General features: G+C 39.7%; 8 non-coding genes and 1 pseudogene across 8 annotated transcripts; all 9 read left to right on the plus strand.

The window, feature by feature from the left end:
• Nucleotides 1-1,076: 1,076 nt before the first annotated feature.
• LOC131706764 (5S ribosomal RNA) lies at nt 1,077-1,195 on the plus strand. Its single transcript, XR_009310782.1, has one exon. It is a non-coding gene; the product is annotated as a 5S ribosomal RNA (ribosomal RNA).
• Nucleotides 1,196-2,090: 895 nt separating this feature from the next.
• On the plus strand, nt 2,091-2,254 carry LOC131707264 (U1 spliceosomal RNA). Its single transcript, XR_009311063.1, has one exon. It is a non-coding gene; the product is annotated as a U1 spliceosomal RNA (small nuclear RNA).
• A 1,727-nt stretch (nt 2,255-3,981) lies between these two features.
• On the plus strand, nt 3,982-4,100 carry LOC131706588 (5S ribosomal RNA). Its single transcript, XR_009310661.1, has one exon. It is a non-coding gene; the product is annotated as a 5S ribosomal RNA (ribosomal RNA).
• A 6,039-nt stretch (nt 4,101-10,139) lies between these two features.
• On the plus strand, nt 10,140-10,274 carry LOC131707938 (U1 spliceosomal RNA; annotated as a pseudogene).
• Nucleotides 10,275-12,005: 1,731 nt separating this feature from the next.
• Nucleotides 12,006-12,124, plus strand: LOC131706788 (5S ribosomal RNA). The gene has a single exon (XR_009310793.1). It is a non-coding gene; the product is annotated as a 5S ribosomal RNA (ribosomal RNA).
• Nucleotides 12,125-13,017: 893 nt separating this feature from the next.
• On the plus strand, nt 13,018-13,179 carry LOC131707829 (U1 spliceosomal RNA). The gene has a single exon (XR_009311232.1). It is a non-coding gene; the product is annotated as a U1 spliceosomal RNA (small nuclear RNA).
• A 1,733-nt stretch (nt 13,180-14,912) lies between these two features.
• Nucleotides 14,913-15,031, plus strand: LOC131706591 (5S ribosomal RNA). The gene has a single exon (XR_009310662.1). It is a non-coding gene; the product is annotated as a 5S ribosomal RNA (ribosomal RNA).
• Nucleotides 15,032-15,924: 893 nt separating this feature from the next.
• LOC131707267 (U1 spliceosomal RNA) lies at nt 15,925-16,088 on the plus strand. Its single transcript, XR_009311065.1, has one exon. It is a non-coding gene; the product is annotated as a U1 spliceosomal RNA (small nuclear RNA).
• Nucleotides 16,089-17,819: 1,731 nt separating this feature from the next.
• LOC131706592 (5S ribosomal RNA) lies at nt 17,820-17,938 on the plus strand. Its single transcript, XR_009310664.1, has one exon. It is a non-coding gene; the product is annotated as a 5S ribosomal RNA (ribosomal RNA).
• The last annotated feature ends 4,803 nt before the right edge of the window (nt 17,939-22,741 follow it).

The raw sequence follows: 22,741 nt of genomic DNA on the forward strand, positions 1-22,741 counted from the left end.
CTCCCCTGATGTTATAGTCAAAGTTAAAAACACAGGTATTGAAAGCAATTAGCGATTATCTATATATCTCCAGCAGGTGGCTCTGTCAGACTGGGAATGAGATTTTGTTTTTTCTTTCGGAGCGTATAATGTTCTAGAAAGTACCAAAGTGTTTTATGTACATGTATTGTGAAGTGTTTCATCTTGAGAAGACAAAGTAACGAGTCAGCGGCACGTGTATCAAAGTTACAAAGTTGCTAATATTAAAGAAGACGAGGTTCAGCGGTACAGTTGTTTTTTTAAAACATAGTGTTTCAGTTGTGTACAGACGTTCTATGTCGTTATCCGTTATTGATTCAGCTTTATTTAGATGATTGCCTTTACCTTGTTTTAATTTCCCGTTCCTCTGAGATACGAATCTACCAGCTTTACATCTTTTTTTTTTTTTTTTTAACGTATTCTCATTTTGTTGATCATTAATGCACATTTCTGTACTGTGGGTGTTGTCGAGCGATTGAAAACGAGACATTTTGTGTTTGAATTGAAAGTGATGGTCTCGAGGAGTCGAACAGGTCACAATAAGCCTTCATCCATGTATCATGTAACCACATGTATGCTGTCTCTAACTGGAGGAGAGGGACCCTTGCCGTACTGCTCAGCCTAAAGAACCACACGAGTTGTTTGAAAGGGGGATTTATTTTGTAGAATAAACATCAAATTGGTTTCAGGGCATACAGTCCTCCAACGGCAACACAGCTCAGTAGTACAGCTGAGATCCATTACAACACTGCTGCAGATTCAAACTAAAAGAGGGTAATATACAAAATGGATGCCTTTGAGAACTTAACACTTTCAATGCCAACGTGTGGCTACTACTTTGTGAACATACAATTTCGCAAGAATCTAATGGCACTTTTAATGCTGCTATATACACACACAGACACACGGACACACGGGCCCGCACACGTGGAGCCCAGAGCTGCTTAAATGTTAACGTTTGTGACAAATTAGAGATCTGGAAATCCCTCCCCCAACCTGTCATTGCATGAATGATATTAACTTAATACTATGAAAGAGATAAACCAAGACTGTCATTCGCTTACGGCCATACCACCTTGAGAACGCCCGATCTCGTCTGATCTCGGAAGCTAAGCAAGGTCGGGCCTGGTTAGTACTTGGATGGGAGTCCGCCTGGGAATACCAGGTGCTGTAAGCTTTTCTTTCTGCAGCTTGACACAAGGGGCGCTATTTCCCTTGTTATTTATGTTACTAACCTGGAAGCTGTAAGTCTAAACATCGTTTTCTTTTTTTTGTTTTTTTATTGTCCCATTCCACACACGAACAAGTATTGTATCAGCCTTTACTGGTTTTGAAAACTGAGTTAGGACAGAAAGGGTTATTGTATTATATTCTAAGCCGAAACTACCAGTAGCGGTCCGATACAAACAAATGTGAACAGGGTTAAGACAAAAGTACTGACGAGTTTTGCTAGTTATGGTTAGTTTAATTAATTAAAAAAAGAAATAAAAGTTGATGAAGTACTTTTTATTATAGTAACAGAACGAGACATGTTTTAAAGCCACAAACTGCGTGTTTAGATTATTGTGCCAAACAAGAGAACAAAACGAGCATATCAACCAAGAACGGATTTAGTGACCCGTTCATTCGTTCGAGTTTATTTATATTATGTGTGACCTTAACAAATGTTTGACCAATGTTTTGCTTGCTTTCTTTTTGAAAGTCGTACATTTGTTACATTTTTTTTTATTTCGTTTACGCAGACGTGTATACAGACCCGTCGCTTCTTTTGCGGAACATCTCACATGCTGCTGCACGAATGACGTCGTCCTGTGTAAATCCTGGCATCTTGTCCTCCAATGATAAAGGCGCATGCAAATATATACCGAGAGGCATTACGGGAATGCAATTTATAAATACTTATACTGAAAACTGAAGGAACCCATTACACCCAACAGACTGGAAAGTGCGATATGATAACAATGAAAATGTTATATTAGGAAAAGAGTGTTTCTTTAAATTGCAGATGTAGGCACCGTTTCTTTGAAAAATGTCTCTTGTGGACGGGTGACGACTCGCAATGTGTACAACTCATACTTACCTGGCAGGGGAGATACCATGATCATGAAGGTGGTTCACCCAGGGCGAGGCTCGGCCATTGCACTCCGGCTGTGCTGACCCCTGCGAATTCCCCAAATGCGGGAATCTCGACTGCATAATTTCTGGTAGTGGGGGACTGCGTTCGCGCTCTCCCCTGAAACTATGGTCAAAGACAGAAACAAACACGAACCCGTCGGAGGAAGGAACTCACTCACTAGTTGTTCAACAACTCTCCGGCAGGCGGCTTCGTCACACAGGGAGTCAGGTTTTCTTTAAAAGGAGCTCAATGTTTTTAGCTTTCTGACTGTCAAATAAATAGCTACGTGGTTCCTGCACATCTATTTCCATGTTTCGTTATTTTTTATTGACAAGACTAAAAGTAAAGACTCAGCAGTGTCTGTATCAAAGTTTTTATTTTTATTTTAAATAATTGGAAATCATTTTCGAGCTTATCAGTTTTATTTATTTAGTTGATGTTTTTTATTCAGATAAACTGTGCATCACAACTGCTGCTGCTGCTGCTGCTGCTGCTGCTGCAGAGTCACTTACAATAGGACCTGGGTTTTACATCTCATTTGAAGGAAGGAGCACAAGGAGGTTAAGGGACTTGCTCAGGGACAGGGTCACACACAATGAGCCAGTGGCTGAGCTGGGATTGAACCAGGAACCTCCCGGTAACAAGAGCTTTTCTTTAACCACCTGACCACTAAGCCCCTTAAATCATATCTTGGCAGACAAACACTTTAATTAGACAACATAAAACCACATACAAGCAGATTTACAAGCAGGGCTGCAATCGCGTTCGCGCTCTCCCCTGATGTTATAGTCAAAGTTAAAAACACAGGTATTGAAAGCAATTAGCGATTATCTATATATCTCCAGCAGGTGGCTCTGTCAGACTGGGAATGAGATTTTGTTTTTTCTTTCGGAGCGTATAATGTTCTAGAAAGTACCAAAGTGTTTTATGTACATGTATTGTGAAGTGTTTCATCTTGAGAAGACAAAGTAACGAGTCAGCGGCACGTGTATCAAAGTTACAAAGTTGCTAATATTAAAGAAGACGAGGTTCAGCGGTACAGTTGTTTTTTTAAAACATAGTGTTTCAGTTCTGTACAGACGTTCTATGTCGTTATCCGTTATTGATTCAGCTTTATTTAGATGATTGCCTTTACCTTGTTTTAATTTCCCGTTCCTCTGAGATACGAATCTACCAGCTTTACATCTTTTTTTTTTTTTTTTAACGTATTCTCATTTTGTTGATCATTAATGCACATTTCTGTACTGTGGGTGTTGTCGAGCGATTGAAAACGAGACATTTTGTGTTTGAATTGAAAGTGATGGTCTCGAGGAGTCGAACAGGTCACAATAAGCCTTCATCCATGTATCATGTAACCACATGTATGCTGTCTCTAACTGGAGGAGAGGGACCCTTGCCGTACTGCTCAGCCTAAAGAACCACACGAGTTGTTTGAAAGGGGGATTTATTTTGTAGAATAAACATCAAATTGGTTTCAGGGCATACAGTCCTCCAACGGCAACACAGCTCAGTAGTACAGCTGAGATCCATTACAACACTGCTGCAGATTCAAACTAAAAGAGGGTAATATACAAAATGGATGCCTTTGAGAACTTAACACTTTCAATGCCAACGTGTGGCTACTACTTTGTGAACATACAATTTCGCAAGAATCTAATGGCACTTTTAATGCTGCTATATACACACACAGACACACGGACACACGGGCCCGCACACGTGGAGCCCAGAGCTGCTTAAATGTTAACGTTTGTGACAAATTAGAGATCTGGAAATCCCTCCCCCAACCTGTCATTGCATGAATGATATTAACTTAATACTATGAAAGAGATAAACCAAGACTGTCGTTCGCTTACGGCCATACCACCTTGAGAACGCCCGATCTCGTCTGATCTCGGAAGCTAAGCAAGGTCGGGCCTGGTTAGTACTTGGATGGGAGACCGCCTGGGAATACCAGGTGCTGTAAGCTTTTCTTTCTGCAGCTTGACAGGGGGCGCTATTTCCCTTGTTATTTATGTTACTAACCTGGAAGCTGTAAGTCTAAACATCGTTTTCTTTTTTTTGTTTTTTTATTGTCCCATTCCACACACGAACAAGTATTGTATCAGCCTTTACTGGTTTTGAAAACTGAGTTAGGACAGAAAGGGTTATCGTATTATATTCTAAGCCGAAACTACTAGTAGCGGTCCGATACAAACAAATGTGAACAGGGTTAAGACAAAAGTACTGACGAGTTTTGCTAGTTATGGTTAGTTTAATTAATTAAAAAAAGAAATAAAAGTTGATGAAGTACTTTTTATTATAGTAACAGAACGAGACATGTTTTAAAGCCACAAACTGCGTGTTTAGATTATTGTGCCAAACAAGAGAACAAAACGAGCATATCAACCAAGAACGGATTTAGTGACCCGTTCATTCGTTCGAGTTTATTTATATTATGTGTGACCTTAACAAATGTTTGACCAATGTTTTGCTTGCTTTCTTTTTGAAAGTCGTACATTTGTTACATTTTTTTTTATTTCGTTTACGCAGACGTGTATACAGACCCGTCGCTTCTTTTGCGGAACATCTCACATGCTGCTGCACGAATGATGTCGTCCTGTGTAAATCCTGGCATCTTGTCCTCCAATGATAAAGGCGCATGCAAATATATACCGAGAGGCATTACGGGAATGCAATTTATAAATACTTATACTGAAAACTGAAGGAACCCATTACACCCAACAGACTGGAAAGTGCGATATGATAACAATGAAAATGTTATATTAGGAAAAGAGTGTTTCTTTAAATTGCAGATGTAGGCACCGTTTCTTTGAAAAATGTCTCTTGTGGACGGGTGACGACTCGCAATGTGTACAACTCATACTTACCTGGCAGGGGAGATACCATGATCATGAAGGAACGTTGGATTTTTCATTCTATTTCGTTGGATGGATTTTGAGGAATTCCTTTTTTGTTCCTTTGTTTTGGAGGACCTGCCGTTTGAAGATGTCGGCTTTTGGAGTGCGACGGAATGCTATTCGTTTTGAGCTTTTGAATGACTTGGCTATGGACCGATTGGAGTTTAGTAGGAATGTGTTGCAAAAAGGACTGGGTTTTCACCCTAGAAATCTGGATTTCATCTTTGCCTTTCCTGGTAAGAAAACTTTTGAAGTTATTTTTTCCACTTTTGCCATGTTTGAAGTTTGTTTAGAAAAGTTTAAAAAATTTGGAGACCAGTTTAAGAATATTGCTATGGTTCCATTGACAAGAAGGGAGTTAAAAGTAATCCATGTGGTAATGTTTTCGGAGCTGATACAATATGAGGATATTTTAACCTGGCTGTCACAATATTGTGATGTGATTGTTGGCTCGACGGTAAAAGACGAGGATGGCGTGAAAACCGGGGAAAGGAAGTTTCAAGTTAAACTTCGTAGAGACATTGTAAGTGGAGACTACAAGCACTTACCTAACACTATTCAAATAGGTTCTTGTAGAGGATATGTGTTCTATATGGGTCAGCCGAAAGTATGCAGATCTTGTGGACAAACTGGGCATTTTTCAGCCACTTGTGATCAGAAGTTTTGCAGGAATTGTGGTGCTTTTGGCCATTTTCCCAATGAATGTAAACTCCCCTTGAAGTGCAACCTATGTGGGGAGTCAAATCACGTTTTCAGAGACTGTCCTTTTGCATACGCTAATCGAGTTAAGAAACAGAGAGCTGTTAATTTGTCAGAGAAGCCAACAGAATCCTCCGCTGAGGTGGATCCAGAACCAACTTCAGTGTTGGAACTGCCCGTGGAGGGTCTGGAGAATCTATTTCAGGAGCCAGAATCGGAGCCAGGGCCAAAGCTAGATCCTGAGCCAGAGTCAGCACCAGTGTCGGAGACTACTGAAGATTGTAGTTTTGCAACAGAAATCAATGTCCAGTTTGCTCAACAATCAAATGAACTTAAGGTGTTAGAAGAAGTAAACCTTTTGGTGGAAGCACTTGGGTCTGTTGAGGCTGAACAGGATTTGGGCGAAACTGATTTTTTACCGGGGACATCAGATTTACCGGGGCTGAGGTTTTCTGAGCAGAGTGATGAGGAGGAAGGAGAAATGGATTTCTCTGCCTCCGAGAGCAGGAAAAGAAAGATGAAGGACAAAGAGGGGGCAGACAATTCAGAGTCAGAAGCAGGTTCGGACTCTGCTTCGGTTTCAGGGCAATCTTTTTTAGACTCTGATAATGTAAGTACTTTTGCGTCTGCTACTCACATGAAAATAGAGACTAGTGAAGGCATGGAGAGTACAAAAGGGAAGAAAAAGAAAAAAGGGAGAAGCGGGAGAAAACAGACTTGATATCTGTCCGGGGTTGCTTTCTTTTCCTTGTTTCAATGGTACTTTCATTAGTATCGGTCAATGTTAGAAGCATTAAGGACCCTGTTAAACGTCTTTCGGTCTTGGACTTTTTGAAAAAGAGGAAAGGTGATATTTTTTTGTTACAGGAATGTTGGATCCCTTATCAAGATAATTATTGTAAATATGAAGAAATGTGGGATTCGGGGTTGTCAGTATGGTCGGGTGACAACAGTAACAGAGCAGCGGGTGTGGCAATCTTGTTTAAAGGGAAGGGGTTCGACATAATGGCAATAAGAAGGGTGGTGGATGGGAGGTTGTTGGTGGTGGATATAGATTGGTGTGGGGTAAAGGTGCGTTTAATTAATGTTTATTGTCCCGTGGATTTGACGGAGAGGTTGGATTTGTTGAGTAGGCTATCACCACTTTTAGTTTGCAATTTCAATATTATAATTGGTGGTGACTTTAATTGTTTACTTTCGAAAAAAGATAGAAAATCCCAAACTGAGTTTTATCTAGATGGCAGCTCGAGAGTACTTCAGACCATTATTGAGGACTTTCATTTAAAAGATGTATTTGGAGTAAGAGTTTCAGATTCGGATTTTTTTACATGGTCAAGCAGTAACTTTTCAGTTAGATCTCGCATTGATTATTTTTTCATTTCCAAAGACATTAAGGTTGAGGATTTTAGTCTTTATCCAGTCTTTTTTTCAGACCATTCTTTACTATATACAGAGTTGGATATTCAAGCTAAAACTAAGTTTGGGAAGGGTGTTTGGAAATTAAATGTACTTTTGTTAAAAGAGGAGAAGATTGTGCAAAGATTTAGAGGAATGTATAGGAACTGGCAGACCGTAAAATGTTTGTATAATTCTGTGGGAGAATGGTGGGAGGATGTTAAAAAGAGAGTGAAAGTTTTTTTTTATTAACGAGGGGAGGAAAATTGCAAAAGGGGAAAGGTATAAGTTAGGGAAATTGCAGGGTAAATTGCAGAGGCTCTACATTATGTTAAGAGATGGTTTTGATGTGGCTAATGATATAACTATAACTAAAATGAAGATGTCCAAACTGTACAGGTCTTTTAGTAGGAGTATTATTTTTCGTAGTAGGGTCCGTTTTTGTGAGGAAAATGAAAAGTGCACTCGCTTCTTTTTTAAGAAAATGAATCCAGGGAAAAAAGTCATTCATAGTTTATTGGATATAAATGGGGTAGAACAATCCTCTAGTGAGGCTGTTCTGGGTTGTGCTAAGTCCTTTTATGAAGAGTTATATGATGTGAAGGAAATAGAAGGTTCCTGGTTAGAATTTTATTTAAGTAAAATTGATGTAAAATTAAGTGATACTGAGAGACAGAAGTTAGAGAAAGAGATAAGTTTAGAAGAACTGGGGAGGGCTGTAAAAAGCTTTAAAAAAATAAGGTACCAGGGATAGATGGTTTACCAATCGAATTTTATGACTTATTTTGGGATTTAGTGGGTGGGGATCTTTTGGACGTGTATAATGAATCTTGGGCTAAAGGTGTATTGATATCAACCATGAGAGAAGGTTGTATATCCTTACTATATAAAAAAGGGGACAAGAAAGAAATAAAGAATTGGAGGCCAGTCACTTTACTTTGCGTAGACCTGAAGATCCTATCAAAGGTAGTTTTTTTAAGATTGCAATCTGTAATTGCGTCTGTTGTAAATAGTGATCAAACTTGCGGGATACCAGGACGGTTACTAGCTGATAATTTGGCTCTAGTTAGAGATATAATAGAATATGCGAAGGACAGGAATGTGCCTCTTTGTCTTTTAAGTCTAGATCAGGAGAAGGCTTTTGATCGTCTCAACCACAGCTTCATTATGTCAATATTAGTAAAAATGAACTTTGGGCCTGCTTTCTGCTCCTGGATACATTTGTTGTATAAGGATTGTTTTAGTAGGATAATAATAAATGGGGTTTTGTCTGAACCTTTTAAGGTACTATCTGGGGTAAGGCAGGGGTGTCCGTTGTCCCCATTACTTTTTGTGTTGGGGATGGAGCCCTTGGCGTGTGCTATTAGGCAGGACAGTGGTATTGCAGGAATAATTGCACCTGGGAGTGGGAAACAGGATATTAAAGTTACCCTGTACATGGATGACATAACAGTTTTCTGTTCTGACAATGCATCAGTCACCAAGGTCTTTTGGCATTGTGATAAATTTGCTTTAGCATCTTCATCCAAAATAAATATGGGGAAGAGTGAATGCTGGTATGTAAACTGGAAAGAAGCAAAGATTGATTTTGGTTTAGTGGAGAAGTATGATTTCATAAAGATTTTAGGGGTATTATTTGGGCCAAATATGAGTAGTAAGAATTGGGAGGGCAGAATTGCAAGAATAAAACAGAAACTTGGTATGTGGGGTATGAGGGAACTAACTTTGTCGGGTAGGATTTTAGTTATTAAGACAGAGGTGTTGTCTTCCCTGGTTTTTTTAGCATCTATATTCCCAATACCTCGCCAATGTCTTTTTGTTATACAAAGAGCAATGTTTCAGTTTTTATGGGGCAGTAAATGTGAGAAGGTTAAAAGACAGATAATGTATAAAACTTTAAATTGTGGTGGGAAAAATGTCCCTGACTTGGGGGAAAAAACTGCATTGTATTTTTGTGACTTGTGTGGTTAAAGGGTGTGTTTGTACAAACCAAAGTCTTAGGAAATGGACTTTCTTTGCAGGGTTTTGGTTAAAAGGGATTATTTGTCAGTTATGGAAAATGCGGTTGAGTTTAAAGGTGCCATACGCAGAACAACGGCCTTTTATTTATAATTTTGTAAAAACATTCATTGTTAAATATAAAGTAAATAGTCTTGCCCTAGAGGAGATATCTTGTGCTCGCCTGGAACAGCTAGTTTGCACAGAAGGGTTAGCTTTGCTCCCAGTTGGGACATTAGTGGAGGAGGACTGTAGGACGGTGTGGAGAAATGTATCTGCCTCCTATCTCTTGAATGCCCATAGGGATTTGGCTTGGAGTGTGGTCCACCAGTGTCTTCCTCTAAGAAGCTTTTTATATCGACGTGGTGGAACAGCTAGTCCTGTTTGCATAAGGCCAGGATGTTGGGGGGAAGAGACGGTACATCATTTGATGTGGTCTTGTTCCTTTGCACAGGAAGTGTGGCAGAAGATGTGTATCTGGTTGGAGAAAATAGAGAGAAAGATAATCTTGACAGAACATGGCATCCTTTATGGATTATTAGGTATAAAGATAAGTAAAGAGAAATTTTGTAAGATCTGGGCGATTATCAATTCCACAAAAGATGCGTTGTGGAAAGCAAGGAACATACTGCAATGGAAGAAATGTGATTTGCCAGCAGAAGCAGTATATGCTTTAGCACTTTCTGTAGCAAAGGATTACGTGGCACGAGACGTGGGGCACAGATCCAGAGAAGAAGTGAGTAAAATTTGGGGGCTGGAGAAGGAGCAGATGATTTCCCAAATTGTTCTTAGGTGTTAGTTTAATTAGAGGATCCGGTTCTGATTGGTTCTGGGGGAGCAGGAGATATCGAATTAGGGCACAAGGGTGAGGGGAAGGCATTTATGGAGGTTAATTTTTGCAATATGTTTGTAATATGTAACAATATGATGGTCTTTTGTATAATACATATGTCATTTTATTTTGATTTGTAATTTTGTTAAGAACTTAATAAATCTTAAAAAAAGAAAAAAAGAAAAAAAGAAAAAGGTTCACCCAGGGCGAGGCTCGGCCATTGCACTCCGGCTGTGCTGACCCCTGCGAATTCCCCAAATGCGGGAATCTCGACTGCATAATTTCTGGTAGTGGGGGACTGCGTTCGCGCTCTCCCCTGAAACTATGGTCAAAGACAGAAACAAACACGAACCCGTCGGAGGAAGGAACTCACTCACTAGTTGTTCAACAACTCTCCGGCAGGCGGCTTCGTCACACAGGGAGTCAGGTTTTCTTTAAAAGGAGCTCAATGTTTTTAGCTTTCTGACTGTCAAATAAATAGCTACGTGGTTCCTGCACATCTATTTCCATGTTTCGTTATTTTTTATTGACAAGACTAAAAGTAAAGACTCAGCAGTGTCTGTATCAAAGTTTTTATTTTTATTTTAAATAATTGGAAATCATTTTCGAGCTTATCAGTTTTATTTATTTAGTTGATGTTTTTTATTCAAAGCAACTTACAGATAAACTGTGCATCACAACTGCTGCTGCTGCTGCTGCTGCTGAGTCACTTACAATAGGACCTGGGTTTTACATCTCATTTGAAGGAAGGAGCACAAGGAGGTTAAGGGACTTGCTCAGGGACAGGGTCACACACAATGAGCCAGTGGCTGAGCTGGGATTGAACCAGGAACCTCCCGGTAACAAGAGCTTTTCTTTAACCACCTGACCACTAAGCCCCTTAAATCATATCTTGGCAGACAAACACTTTAATTAGACAACATAAAACCACATACAAGCAGATTTACAAGCAGGGCTGCAATCGCGTTCGCGCTCTCCCCTGATGTTATAGTCAAAGTTAAAAACACAGGTATTGAAAGCAATTAGCGATTATCTATATATCTCCAGCAGGTGGCTCTGTCAGACTGGGAATGAGATTTTGTTTTTTCTTTCGGAGCGTATAATGTTCTAGAAAGTACCAAAGTGTTTTATGTACATGTATTGTGAAGTGTTTCATCTTGAGAAGACAAAGTAACGAGTCAGCGGCACGTGTATCAAAGTTACAAAGTTGCTAATATTAAAGAAGACGAGGTTCAGCGGTACAGTTGTTTTTTTAAAACATAGTGTTTCAGTTCTGTACAGACGTTCTATGTCGTTATCCGTTATTGATTCAGCTTTATTTAGATGATTGCCTTTACCTTGTTTTAATTTCCCGTTCCTCTGAGATACGAATCTACCAGCTTTACATCTTTTTTTTTTTTTTTTTAACGTATTCTCATTTTGTTGATCATTAATGCACATTTCTGTACTGTGGGTGTTGTCGAGCGATTGAAAACGAGACATTTTGTGTTTGAATTGAAAGTGATGGTCTCGAGGAGTCGAACAGGTCACAATAAGCCTTCATCCATGTATCATGTAACCACATGTATGCTGTCTCTAACTGGAGGAGAGGGACCCTTGCCGTACTGCTCAGCCTAAAGAACCACACGAGTTGTTTGAAAGGGGGATTTATTTTGTAGAATAAACATCAAATTGGTTTCAGGGCATACAGTCCTCCAAGGGCAACACAGCTCAGTAGTACAGCTGAGATCCATTACAACACTGCTGCAGATTCAAACTAAAAGAGGGTAATATACAAAATGGATGCCTTTGAGAACTTAACACTTTCAATGCCAACGTGTGGCTACTACTTTGTGAACATACAATTTCGCAAGAATCTAATGGCACTTTTAATGCTGCTATATACACACACAGACACACGGACACACGGGCCCGCACACGTGGAGCCCAGAGCTGCTTAAATGTTAACGTTTGTGACAAATTAGAGATCTGGAAATCCCTCCCCCAACCTGTCATTGCATGAATGATATTAACTTAATACTATGAAAGAGATAAACCAAGACTGTCGTTCGCTTACGGCCATACCACCTTGAGAACGCCCGATCTCGTCTGATCTCGGAAGCTAAGCAAGGTCAGGCCTGGTTAGTACTTGGATGGGAGACCGCCTGGGAATACCAGGTGCTGTAAGCTTTTCTTTCTGCAGCTTGACAGGGGGCGCTATTTCCCTTGTTATTTATGTTACTAACCTGGAAGCTGTAAGTCTAAACATCGTTTTCTTTTTTTTGTTTTTTTATTGTCCCATTCCACACACGAACAAGTATTGTATCAGCCTTTACTGGTTTTGAAAACTGAGTTAGGACAGAAAGGGTTATCGTATTATATTCTAAGCCGAAACTACCAGTAGCGGTCCGATACAAACAAATGTGAACAGGGTTAAGACAAAAGTACTGACGAGTTTTGCTAGTTATGGTTAGTTTAATTAATTAAAAAAAGAAATAAAAGTTGATGAAGTACTTTTTATTATAGTAACAGAACGAGACATGTTTTAAAGCCACAAACTGCGTGTTTAGATTATTGTGCCAAACAAGAGAACAAAACGAGCATATCAACCAAGAACGGATTTAGTGACCCGTTCATTCGTTCGAGTTTATTTATATTATGTGTGACCTTAACAAATGTTTGACCAATGTTTTGCTTGCTTTCTTTTTGAAAGTCGTACATTTGTTACATTTTTTTTTATTTCGTTTACGCAGACGTGTATACAGACCCGTCGCTTCTTTTGCGGAACATCTCACATGCTGCTGCACGAATGACGTCGTCCTGTGTAAATCCTGGCATCTTGTCCTCCAATGATAAAGGCGCATGCAAATATATACCGAGAGGCATTACGGGAATGCAATTTATAAATACTTATACTGAAAACTGAAGGAACCCATTACACCCAACAGACTGGAAAGTGCGATATGATAACAATGAAAATGTTATATTAGGAAAAGAGTGTTTCTTTAAATTGCAGATGTAGGCACCGTTTCTTTGAAAAATGTCTCTTGTGGACGGGTGACGACTCGCAATGTGTACAACTCATACTTACCTGGCAGGGGAGATACCATGATCATGAAGGTGGTTCACCCAGGGCGAGGCTCGGCCATTGCACTCCGGCTGTGCTGACCCCTGCGAATTCCCCAAATGCGGGAATCTCGACTGCATAATTTCTGGTAGGGGGACTGCGTTCGCGCTCTCCCCTGAAACTATGGTCAAAGACAGAAACAAACACGAACCCGTCGGAGGAAGGAACTCACTCACTAGTTGTTCAACAACTCTCCGGCAGGCGGCTTCGTCACACAGGGAGTCAGGTTTTCTTTAAAAGGAGCTCAATGTTTTTAGCTTTCTGACTGTCAAATAAATAGCTACGTGGTTCCTGCACATCTATTTCCATGTTTCGTTATTTTTTATTGACAAGACTAAAAGTAAAGACTTAGCAGTGTCTGTATCAAAGTTTTTATTTTTATTTTAAATAATTGGAAATCATTTTCGAGCTTATCAGTTTTATTTATTTAGTTGATGTTTTTTATTCAGATAAACTGTGCATCACAACTGCTGCTGCTGCTGCTGCTGCTGCTGCTGCAGCTGCAGAGTCACTTACAATAGGACCTGGGTTTTACATCTCATTTGAAGGAAGGAGCACAAGGAGGTTAAGGGACTTGCTCAGGGACAGGGTCACACACAATGAGCCAGTGGCTGAGCTGGGATTGAACCAGGAACCTCCCGGTAACAAGAGCTTTTCTTTAACCACCTGACCACTAAGCCCCTTAAATCATATCTTGGCAGACAAACACTTTAATTAGACAACATAAAACCACATACAAGCAGATTTACAAGCAGGGCTGCAATCGCGTTCGCGCTCTCCCCTGATGTTATAGTCAAAGTTAAAAACACAGGTATTGAAAGCAATTAGCGATTATCTATATATCTCCAGCAGGTGGCTCTGTCAGACTGGGAATGAGATTTTGTTTTTTCTTTCGGAGCGTATAATGTTCTAGAAAGTACCAAAGTGTTTTATGTACATGTATTGTGAAGTGTTTCATCTTGAGAAGACAAAGTAACGAGTCAGCGGCACGTGTATCAAAGTTACAAAGTTGCTAATATTAAAGAAGACGAGGTTCAGCGGTACAGTTGTTTTTTTAAAACATAGTGTTTCAGTTCTGTACAGACGTTCTATGTCGTTATCCGTTATTGATTCAGCTTTATTTAGATGATTGCCTTTACCTTGTTTTAATTTCCCGTTCCTCTGAGATACGAATCTACCAGCTTTACATCTTTTTTTTTTTTTTAACGTATTCTCATTTTGTTGATCATTAATGCACATTTCTGTACTGTGGGTGTTGTCGAGCGATTGAAAACAAGACATTTTGTGTTTGAATTGAAAGTGATGGTCTCGAGGAGTCGAACAGGTCACAATAAGCCTTCATCCATGTATCATGTAACCACATGTATGCTGTCTCTAACTGGAGGAGAGGGACCCTTGCCGTACTGCTCAGCCTAAAGAACCACACGAGTTGTTTGAAAGGGGGATTTATTTTGTAGAATAAACATCAAATTGGTTTCAGGGCATACAGTCCTCCAACGGCAACACAGCTCAGTAGTAAAGCTGAGATCCATTACAACACTGCTGCAGATTCAAACTAAAAGAGGGTAATATACAAAATGGATGCCTTTGAGAACTTAACACTTTCAATGCCAACGTGTGGCTACTACTTTGTGAACATACAATTTCGCAAGAATCTAATGGCACTTTTAATGCTGCTATATATACACACACAGACACACGGACACACGGGCCCGCACACGTGGAGCCCAGAGCTGCTTAAATGTTAACGTTTGTGACAAATTAGAGATCTGGAAATCCCTCCCCCAACCTGTCATTGCATGAATGATATTAACTTAATACTATGAAAGAGATAAACCAAGATTGTCGTTCGCTTACGGCCATACCACCTTGAGAACGCCCGATCTCGTCTGATCTCGGAAGCTAAGCAAGGTCGGGCCTGGTTAGTACTTGGATGGGAGACCGCCTGGGAATACCAGGTGCTGTAAGCTTTTCTTTCTGCAGCTTGACAGGGGGCGCTATTTCCCTTGTTATTTATGTTACTAACCTGGAAGCTGTAAGTCTAAACATCGTTTTCTTTTTTTGGTTTTTTTATTGTCCCATTCCACACACGAACAAGTATTGTATCAGCCTTTACTGGTTTTGAAAACTGAGTTAGGACAGAAAGGGTTATCGTATTATATTCTAAGCCGAAACTACCAGTAGCGGTCCGATACAAACAAATGTGAACAAGGTTAAGACAAAAGTACTGACGAGTTTTGCTAGTTATGGTTAGTTTAATTAATTAAAAAAAGAAATAAAAGTTGATGAAGTACTTTTTATTATAGTAACAGAACGAGACATGTTTTAAAGCCACAAACTGCGTGTTTAGATTATTGTGCCAAACAAGAGAACAAAACGAGCATATCAACCAAGAACGGATTTAGTGACCCGTTCATTCGTTCGAGTTTATTTATATTATGTGTGACCTTAACAAATGTTTGACCAATGTTTTGCTTGCTTTCTTTTTGAAAGTCGTACATTTGTTACATTTTTTTTTATTTCGTTTACGCAGACGTGTATACAGACCCGTCGCTTCTTTTGCGGAACATCTCACATGCTGCTGCACGAATGACGTCGTCCTGTGTAAATCCTGGCATCTTGTCCTCCAATGATAAAGGCGCATGCAAATATATACCGAGAGGCATTACGGGAATGCAATTTATAAATACTTATACTGAAAACTGAAGGAACCCATTACACCCAACAGACTGGAAAGTGCGATATGATAACAATGAAAATGTTATATTAGGAAAAGAGTGTTTCTTTAAATTGCAGATGTAGGCACCGTTTCTTTGAAAAATGTCTCTTGTGGACGGGTGACGACTCGCAATGTGTACAACTCATACTTACCTGGCAGGGGAGATACCATGATCATGAAGGTGGTTCACCCAGGGCGAGGCTCGGCCATTGCACTCCGGCTGTGCTGACCCCTGCGAATTCCCCAAATGCGGGAATCTCGACTGCATAATTTCTGGTAGTGGGGGACTGCGTTCGCGCTCTCCCCTGAAACTATGGTCAAAGACAGAAACAAACACGAACCCGTCGGAGGAAGGAAGGAACTCACTCACTCACTAGTTTTTCAACAACTCTCCGGCAGGCGGCTTCGTCACACAGGGAGTCAGGTTTTCTTTAAAAGGAGCTCAATGTTTTTAGCTTTCTGACTGTCAAATAAATAGCTACGTGGTTCCTGCACATCTATTTCCATGTTTTGTTATTTTTTATTGACAAGACTAAAAGTAAAGACTCAGCAGTGTCTGTATCAATGTTTTTATTTTTATTTTAAATAATTGGAAATCATTTTCGAGCTTATCAGTTTTATTTATTTAGTTGATGTTTTTTATTCAGATAAACTGTGCATCACAACTGCTGCTGCTGCTGCTGCTGCTGCAGAGTCACTTACAATAGGACCTGGGTTTTACATCTCATTTGAAGGAAGGAGCACAAGGAGGTTAAGGGACTTGCTCAGGGACAGGGTCACACACAATGAGCCAGTGGCTGAGCTGGGATTGAACCAGGAACCTCCCGGTAACAAGAGCTTTTCTTTAACCACCTGACCACTAAGCCCCTTAAAACATATCTTGGCAGACAAACACTTTAATTAGACAACATAAAACCACATACAAGCAGATTTACAAGCAGGGCTGCAATCGCGTTCGCGCTCTCCCCTGATGTTATAGTCAAAGTTAAAAACACAGGTATTGAAAGCAATTAGCGATTATCTATATATCTCCAGCAGGTGGCTCTGTCAGACTGGGAATGAGATTTTGTTTTTTCTTTCGGAGCATATAATGTTCTAGAAAGTACCAAAGTGTTTTATGTACATGTATTGTGAAGTGTTTCATCTTGAGAAGACAAAGTAACGAGTCAGCGGCACGTGTATCAAAGTTACAAAGTTGCTAATATTAAAGAAGACGAGGTTCAGCGGTACAGTTGTTTTTTTTAAAACATAGTGTTTCAGCTCTGTACAGACGTTCTATGTCGTTATCCGTTATTGATTCAGCTTTATTTAGATGATTGCCTTTACCTTGTTTTAATTTCCCGTTCCTCTGAGATACGAATCTACCAGCTTTACATCTTTTTTTTTTTTTTTTTTTTAACGTATTCTCATTTTGTTGATCATTAATGCACATTTCTGTACTGTGGGTGTTGTCGAGCGATTGAAAACGAGACATTTTGTGTTTGAATTGAAAGTGATGGTCTCGAGGAGTCGAACAAGTCACAATAAGCCTTCATCCATGTATCATGTAACCACATGTATGCTGTCTCTAACTGGAGGAGAGGGACCCTTGCAGTACTGCTCAGCCTAAAGAACCACACGAGTTGTTTGAAAGGGGGATTTATTTTGTAGAATAAACATCAAATTGGTTTCAGGGCATACAGTCCTCCAACGGCAACACAGCTCAGTACAGCTGAGATCCATTACAACACTGCTGCAGATTCAAACTAAAAGAGGGTAATATACAAAATGGATGCCTTTGAGAACTTAACACTTTCAATGCCAACGTGTGGCTACTACTTTGTGAACATACAATTTCGCAAGAATCTAATGGCACTTTTAATGCTGCTATATACACACACAGACACACGGACACACGGGCCCGCACACGTGGAGCCCAGAGCTGCTTAAATGTTAACGTTTGTGACAAATTAGAGATCTGGAAATCCCTCCCCCAACCTGTCATTGCATGAATGATATTAACTTAATACTATGAAAGAGATAAACCAAGACTGTCGTTCGCTTACGGCCATACCACCTTGAGAACGCCCGATCTCGTCTGATCTCGGAAGCTAAGCAAGGTCGGGCCTGGTTAGTACTTGGATGGGAGACCGCCTGGGAATACCAGGTGCTGTAAGCTTTTCTTTCTGCAGCTTGACAGGGGGCGCTATTTCCCTTGTTATTTATGTTACTAACCTGGAAGCTGTAAGTCTAAACATCGTTTTCTTTTTTTTGTTTTTTTATTGTCCCATTCCACACACGAACAAGTATTGTATCAGCCTTTACTGGTTTTGAAAACTGAGTTAGGACAGAAAGGGTTATCGTATTATATTCTAAGCCGAAACTACCAGTAGCGGTCCGATACAAACAAATGTGAACAGGGTTAAGACAAAAGTACTGACGAGTTTTGCTAGTTATGGTTAGTTTAATTAATTAAAAAAAGAAATAAAAGTTGATGAAGTACTTTTTATTATAGTAACAGAACGAGACATGTTTTAAAGCCACAAACTGCGTGTTTAGATTATTGTGCCAAACAAGAGAACAAAACGAGCATATCAACCAAGAACGGATTTAGTGACCCGTTCATTCGTTCGAGTTTATTTATATTATGTGTGACCTTAACAAATGTTTGACCAATGTTTTGCTTGCTTTCTTTTTGAAAGTCGTACATTTGTTACATTTTTTTTTATTTCGTTTACGCAGACGTGTATACAGACCCGTCGCTTCTTTTGCGGAACATCTCACATGCTGCTGCACGAATGACGTCGTCCTGTGTAAATCCTGGCATCTTGTCCTCCAATGATAAAGGCGCATGCAAATATATACCGAGAGGCATTACGGGAATGCAATTTATAAATACTTATACTGAAAACTGAAGGAACCCATTACACCCAACAGACTGGAAAGTGCGATATGATAACAATGAAAATGTTATATTAGGAAAAGAGTGTTTCTTTAAATTGCAGATGTAGGCACCGTTTCTTTGAAAAATGTCTCTTGTGGACGGGTGACGACTCGCAATGTGTACAACTCATACTTACCTGGCAGGGGAGATACCACGATCATGAAGGAACGTTGGATTTTTCATTCTATTTCGTTGGATGGATTTTGAGGAATTCCTTTTTTGTTCCTTTGTTTTGGAGGACCTGCCGTTTGAAGATGTCGGCTTTTGGAGTGCGACGGAATGCTATTCGTTTTGAGCTTTTGAATGACTTGGCTATGGACCGATTGGAGTTTAGTAGGAATGTGTTGCAAAAAGGACTTGGTTTTCACCCTAGGAATCTGGATTTCATCTTTGCCTTTCCTGGTAAGAAAACTTTTGAAGTTATTTTTTCCACTTTTGCCATGTTTGAAGTTTGTTTAGAAAAGTTTAAAAAATTTGGAGACCAGTTTAAGAATATTGCTATGGTTCCATTGACAAGAAGGGAGTTAAAAGTAATCCATGTGGTAATGTTTTCGGAGCTGGTACAATATGAGGATATTTTAACCTGGCTGTCACAATATTGTGATGTGATTGTTGGCTCGACGGTAAAAGACGAGGATGGCGTGAAAACCGGGGAAAGGAAGTTTCAAGTTAAACTTCGTAGAGACATTGTAAGTGGAGACTACAAGCACTTACCTAACACTATTCAAATAGGTTCTTGTAGAGGATATGTGTTCTATATGGGTCAGCCGAAAGTATGCAGATCTTGTGGACAAACTGGGCATTTTTCAGCCACTTGTGATCAGAAGTTTTGCAGGAATTGTGGTGCTTTTGGCCATTTTCCCAATGAATGTAAACTCCCCTTGAAGTGCAACCTATGTGGGGAGTCAAATCACGTTTTCAGAGACTGTCCTTTTGCATACGCTAATCGAGTTAAGAAACAGAGAGCTGTTAATTTGTCAGAGAAGCCAACAGAATCCTCCGCTGAGGTGGATCCAGAACCAACTTCAGTGTTGGAACTGCCCGTGGAGGGTCTGGAGAATCTATTTCAGGAGCCAGAATCGGAGCCAGGGCCAAAGCTAGATCCTGAGCCAGAGTCAGCACCAGTGTCGGAGACTACTGAAGATTGTAGTTTTGCAACAGAAATCAATGTCCAGTTTGCTCAACAATCAAATGAACTTAAGGTGTTAGAAGAAGTAAACCTTTTGGTGGAAGCACTTGGGTCTGTTGAGGCTGAACAGGATTTGGGCGAAACTGATTTTTTACCGGGGACATCAGATTTACCGGGGCTGAGGTTTTCTGAGCAGAGTGATGAGGAGGAAGGAGAAATGGATTTCTCTGCCTCCGAGAGCAGGAAAAGAAAGATGAAGGACAAAGAGGGGGCAGACAATTCAGAGTCAGAAGCAGGTTCGGACTCTGCTTCGGTTTCAGGGCAATCTTTTTTAGACTCTGATAATGTAAGTACTTTTGCGTCTGCTACTCACATGAAAATAGAGACTAGTGAAGGCATGGAGAGTACAAAAGGGAAGAAAAAGAAAAAAGGGAGAAGCGGGAGAAAACAGACTTGATATCTGTCCGGGGTTGCTTTCTTTTCCTTGTTTCAATGGTACTTTCATTAGTATCGGTCAATGTTAGAAGCATTAAGGACCCTGTTAAACGTCTTTCGGTCTTGGACTTTTTGAAAAAGAGGAAAGGTGATATTTTTTTGTTACAGGAATGTTGGATCCCTTATCAAGATAATTATTGTAAATATGAAGAAATGTGGGATTCGGGGTTGTCAGTATGGTCGGGTGACAACAGTAACAGAGCAGCGGGTGTGGCAATCTTGTTTAAAGGGAAGGGGTTCGACATAATGGCAATAAGAAGGGTGGTGGATGGGAGGTTGTTGGTGGTGGATATAGATTGGTGTGGGGTAAAGGTGCGTTTAATTAATGTTTATTGTCCCGTGGATTTGACGGAGAGGTTGGATTTGTTGAGTAGGCTATCACCACTTTTAGTTTGCAATTTCAATATTATAATTGGTGGTGACTTTAATTGTTTACTTTCGAAAAAAGATAGAAAATCCCAAACTGAGTTTTATCTAGATGGCAGCTCGAGAGTACTTCAGACCATTATTGAGGACTTTCATTTAAAAGATGTATTTGGAGTAAGAGTTTCAGATTCGGATTTTTTTACATGGTCAAGCAGTAACTTTTCAGTTAGATCTCGCATTGATTATTTTTTCATTTCCAAAGACATTAAGGTTGAGGATTTTAGTCTTTATCCAGTCTTTTTTTCAGACCATTCTTTACTATATACAGAGTTGGATATTCAAGCTAAAACTAAGTTTGGGAAGGGTGTTTGGAAATTAAATGTACTTTTGTTAAAAGAGGAGAAGATTGTGCAAAGATTTAGAGGAATGTATAGGAACTGGCAGACCGTAAAATGTTTGTATAATTCTGTGGGAGAATGGTGGGAGGATGTTAAAAAGAGAGTGAAAGTTTTTTTTTATTAACGAGGGGAGGAAAATTGCAAAAGGGGAAAGGTATAAGTTAGGGAAATTGCAGGGTAAATTGCAGAGGCTCTACATTATGTTAAGAGATGGTTTTGATGTGGCTAATGATATAACTATAACTAAAATGAAGATGTCCAAACTGTACAGGTCTTTTAGTAGGAGTATTATTTTTCGTAGTAGGGTCCGTTTTTGTGAGGAAAATGAAAAGTGCACTCGCTTCTTTTTTAAGAAAATGAATCCAGGGAAAAAAGTCATTCATAGTTTATTGGATATAAATGGGGTAGAACAATCCTCTAGTGAGGCTGTTCTGGGTTGTGCTAAGTCCTTTTATGAAGAGTTATATGATGTGAAGGAAATAGAAGGTTCCTGGTTAGAATTTTATTTAAGTAAAATTGATGTAAAATTAAGTGATACTGAGAGACAGAAGTTAGAGAAAGAGATAAGTTTAGAAGAACTGGGGAGGGCTGTAAAAAGCTTTAAAAAAAATAAGGTACCAGGGATAGATGGTTTACCAATCGAATTTTATGACTTATTTGGGGATTTAGTGGGTGGGGATCTTTTGGACGTGTATAATGAATCTTGGGCTAAAGGTGTATTGATATCAACCATGAGAGAAGGTTGTATATCCTTACTATATAAAAAAGGGGACAAGAAAGAAATAAAGAATTGGAGGCCAGTCACTTTACTTTGCGTAGACCTGAAGATCCTATCAAAGGTAGTTTTTTTAAGATTGCAATCTGTAATTGCGTCTGTTGTAAATAGTGATCAAACTTGCGGGATACCAGGACGGTTACTAGCTGATAATTTGGCTCTAGTTAGAGATATAATAGAATATGCGAAGGACAGGAATGTGCCTCTTTGTCTTTTAAGTCTAGAGCAGGAGAAGGCTTTTGATCGTCTCAACCACAGCTTCATTATGTCAATATTAGTAAAAATGAACTTTGGGCCTGCTTTCTGCTCCTGGATACATTTGTTGTATAAGGATTGTTTTAGTAGGATAATAATAAATGGGGTTTTGTCTGAACCTTTTAAGGTACTATCTGGGGTAAGGCAGGGGTGTCCGTTGTCCCCATTACTTTTTGTGTTGGGGATGGAGCCCTTGGCGTGTGCTATTAGGCAGGACAGTGGTATTGCAGGAATAATTGCACCTGGGAGTGGGAAACAGGATATTAAAGTTACCCTGTACATGGATGACATAACAGTTTTCTGTTCTGACAATGCATCAGTCACCAAGGTCTTTTGGCATTGTGATAAATTTGCTTTAGCATCTTCATCCAAAATAAATATGGGGAAGAGTGAATGCTGGTATGTAAACTGGAAAGAAGCAAAGATTGATTTTGGTTTAGTGGAGAAGTATGATTTCATAAAGATTTTAGGGGTATTATTTGGGCCAAATATGAGTAGTAAGAATTGGGAGGGCAGAATTGCAAGAATAAAACAGAAACTTGGTATGTGGGGTATGAGGGAACTAACTTTGTCGGGTAGGATTTTAGTTATTAAGACAGAGGTGTTGTCTTCCCTGGTTT

The sequence above is a fragment of the Acipenser ruthenus genome, chromosome 2 (genome assembly GCF_902713425.1).
Source record: "Acipenser ruthenus chromosome 2, fAciRut3.2 maternal haplotype, whole genome shotgun sequence".
In the NCBI taxonomy this organism is placed as follows: Eukaryota; Metazoa; Chordata; class Actinopteri; order Acipenseriformes; family Acipenseridae; genus Acipenser; species Acipenser ruthenus.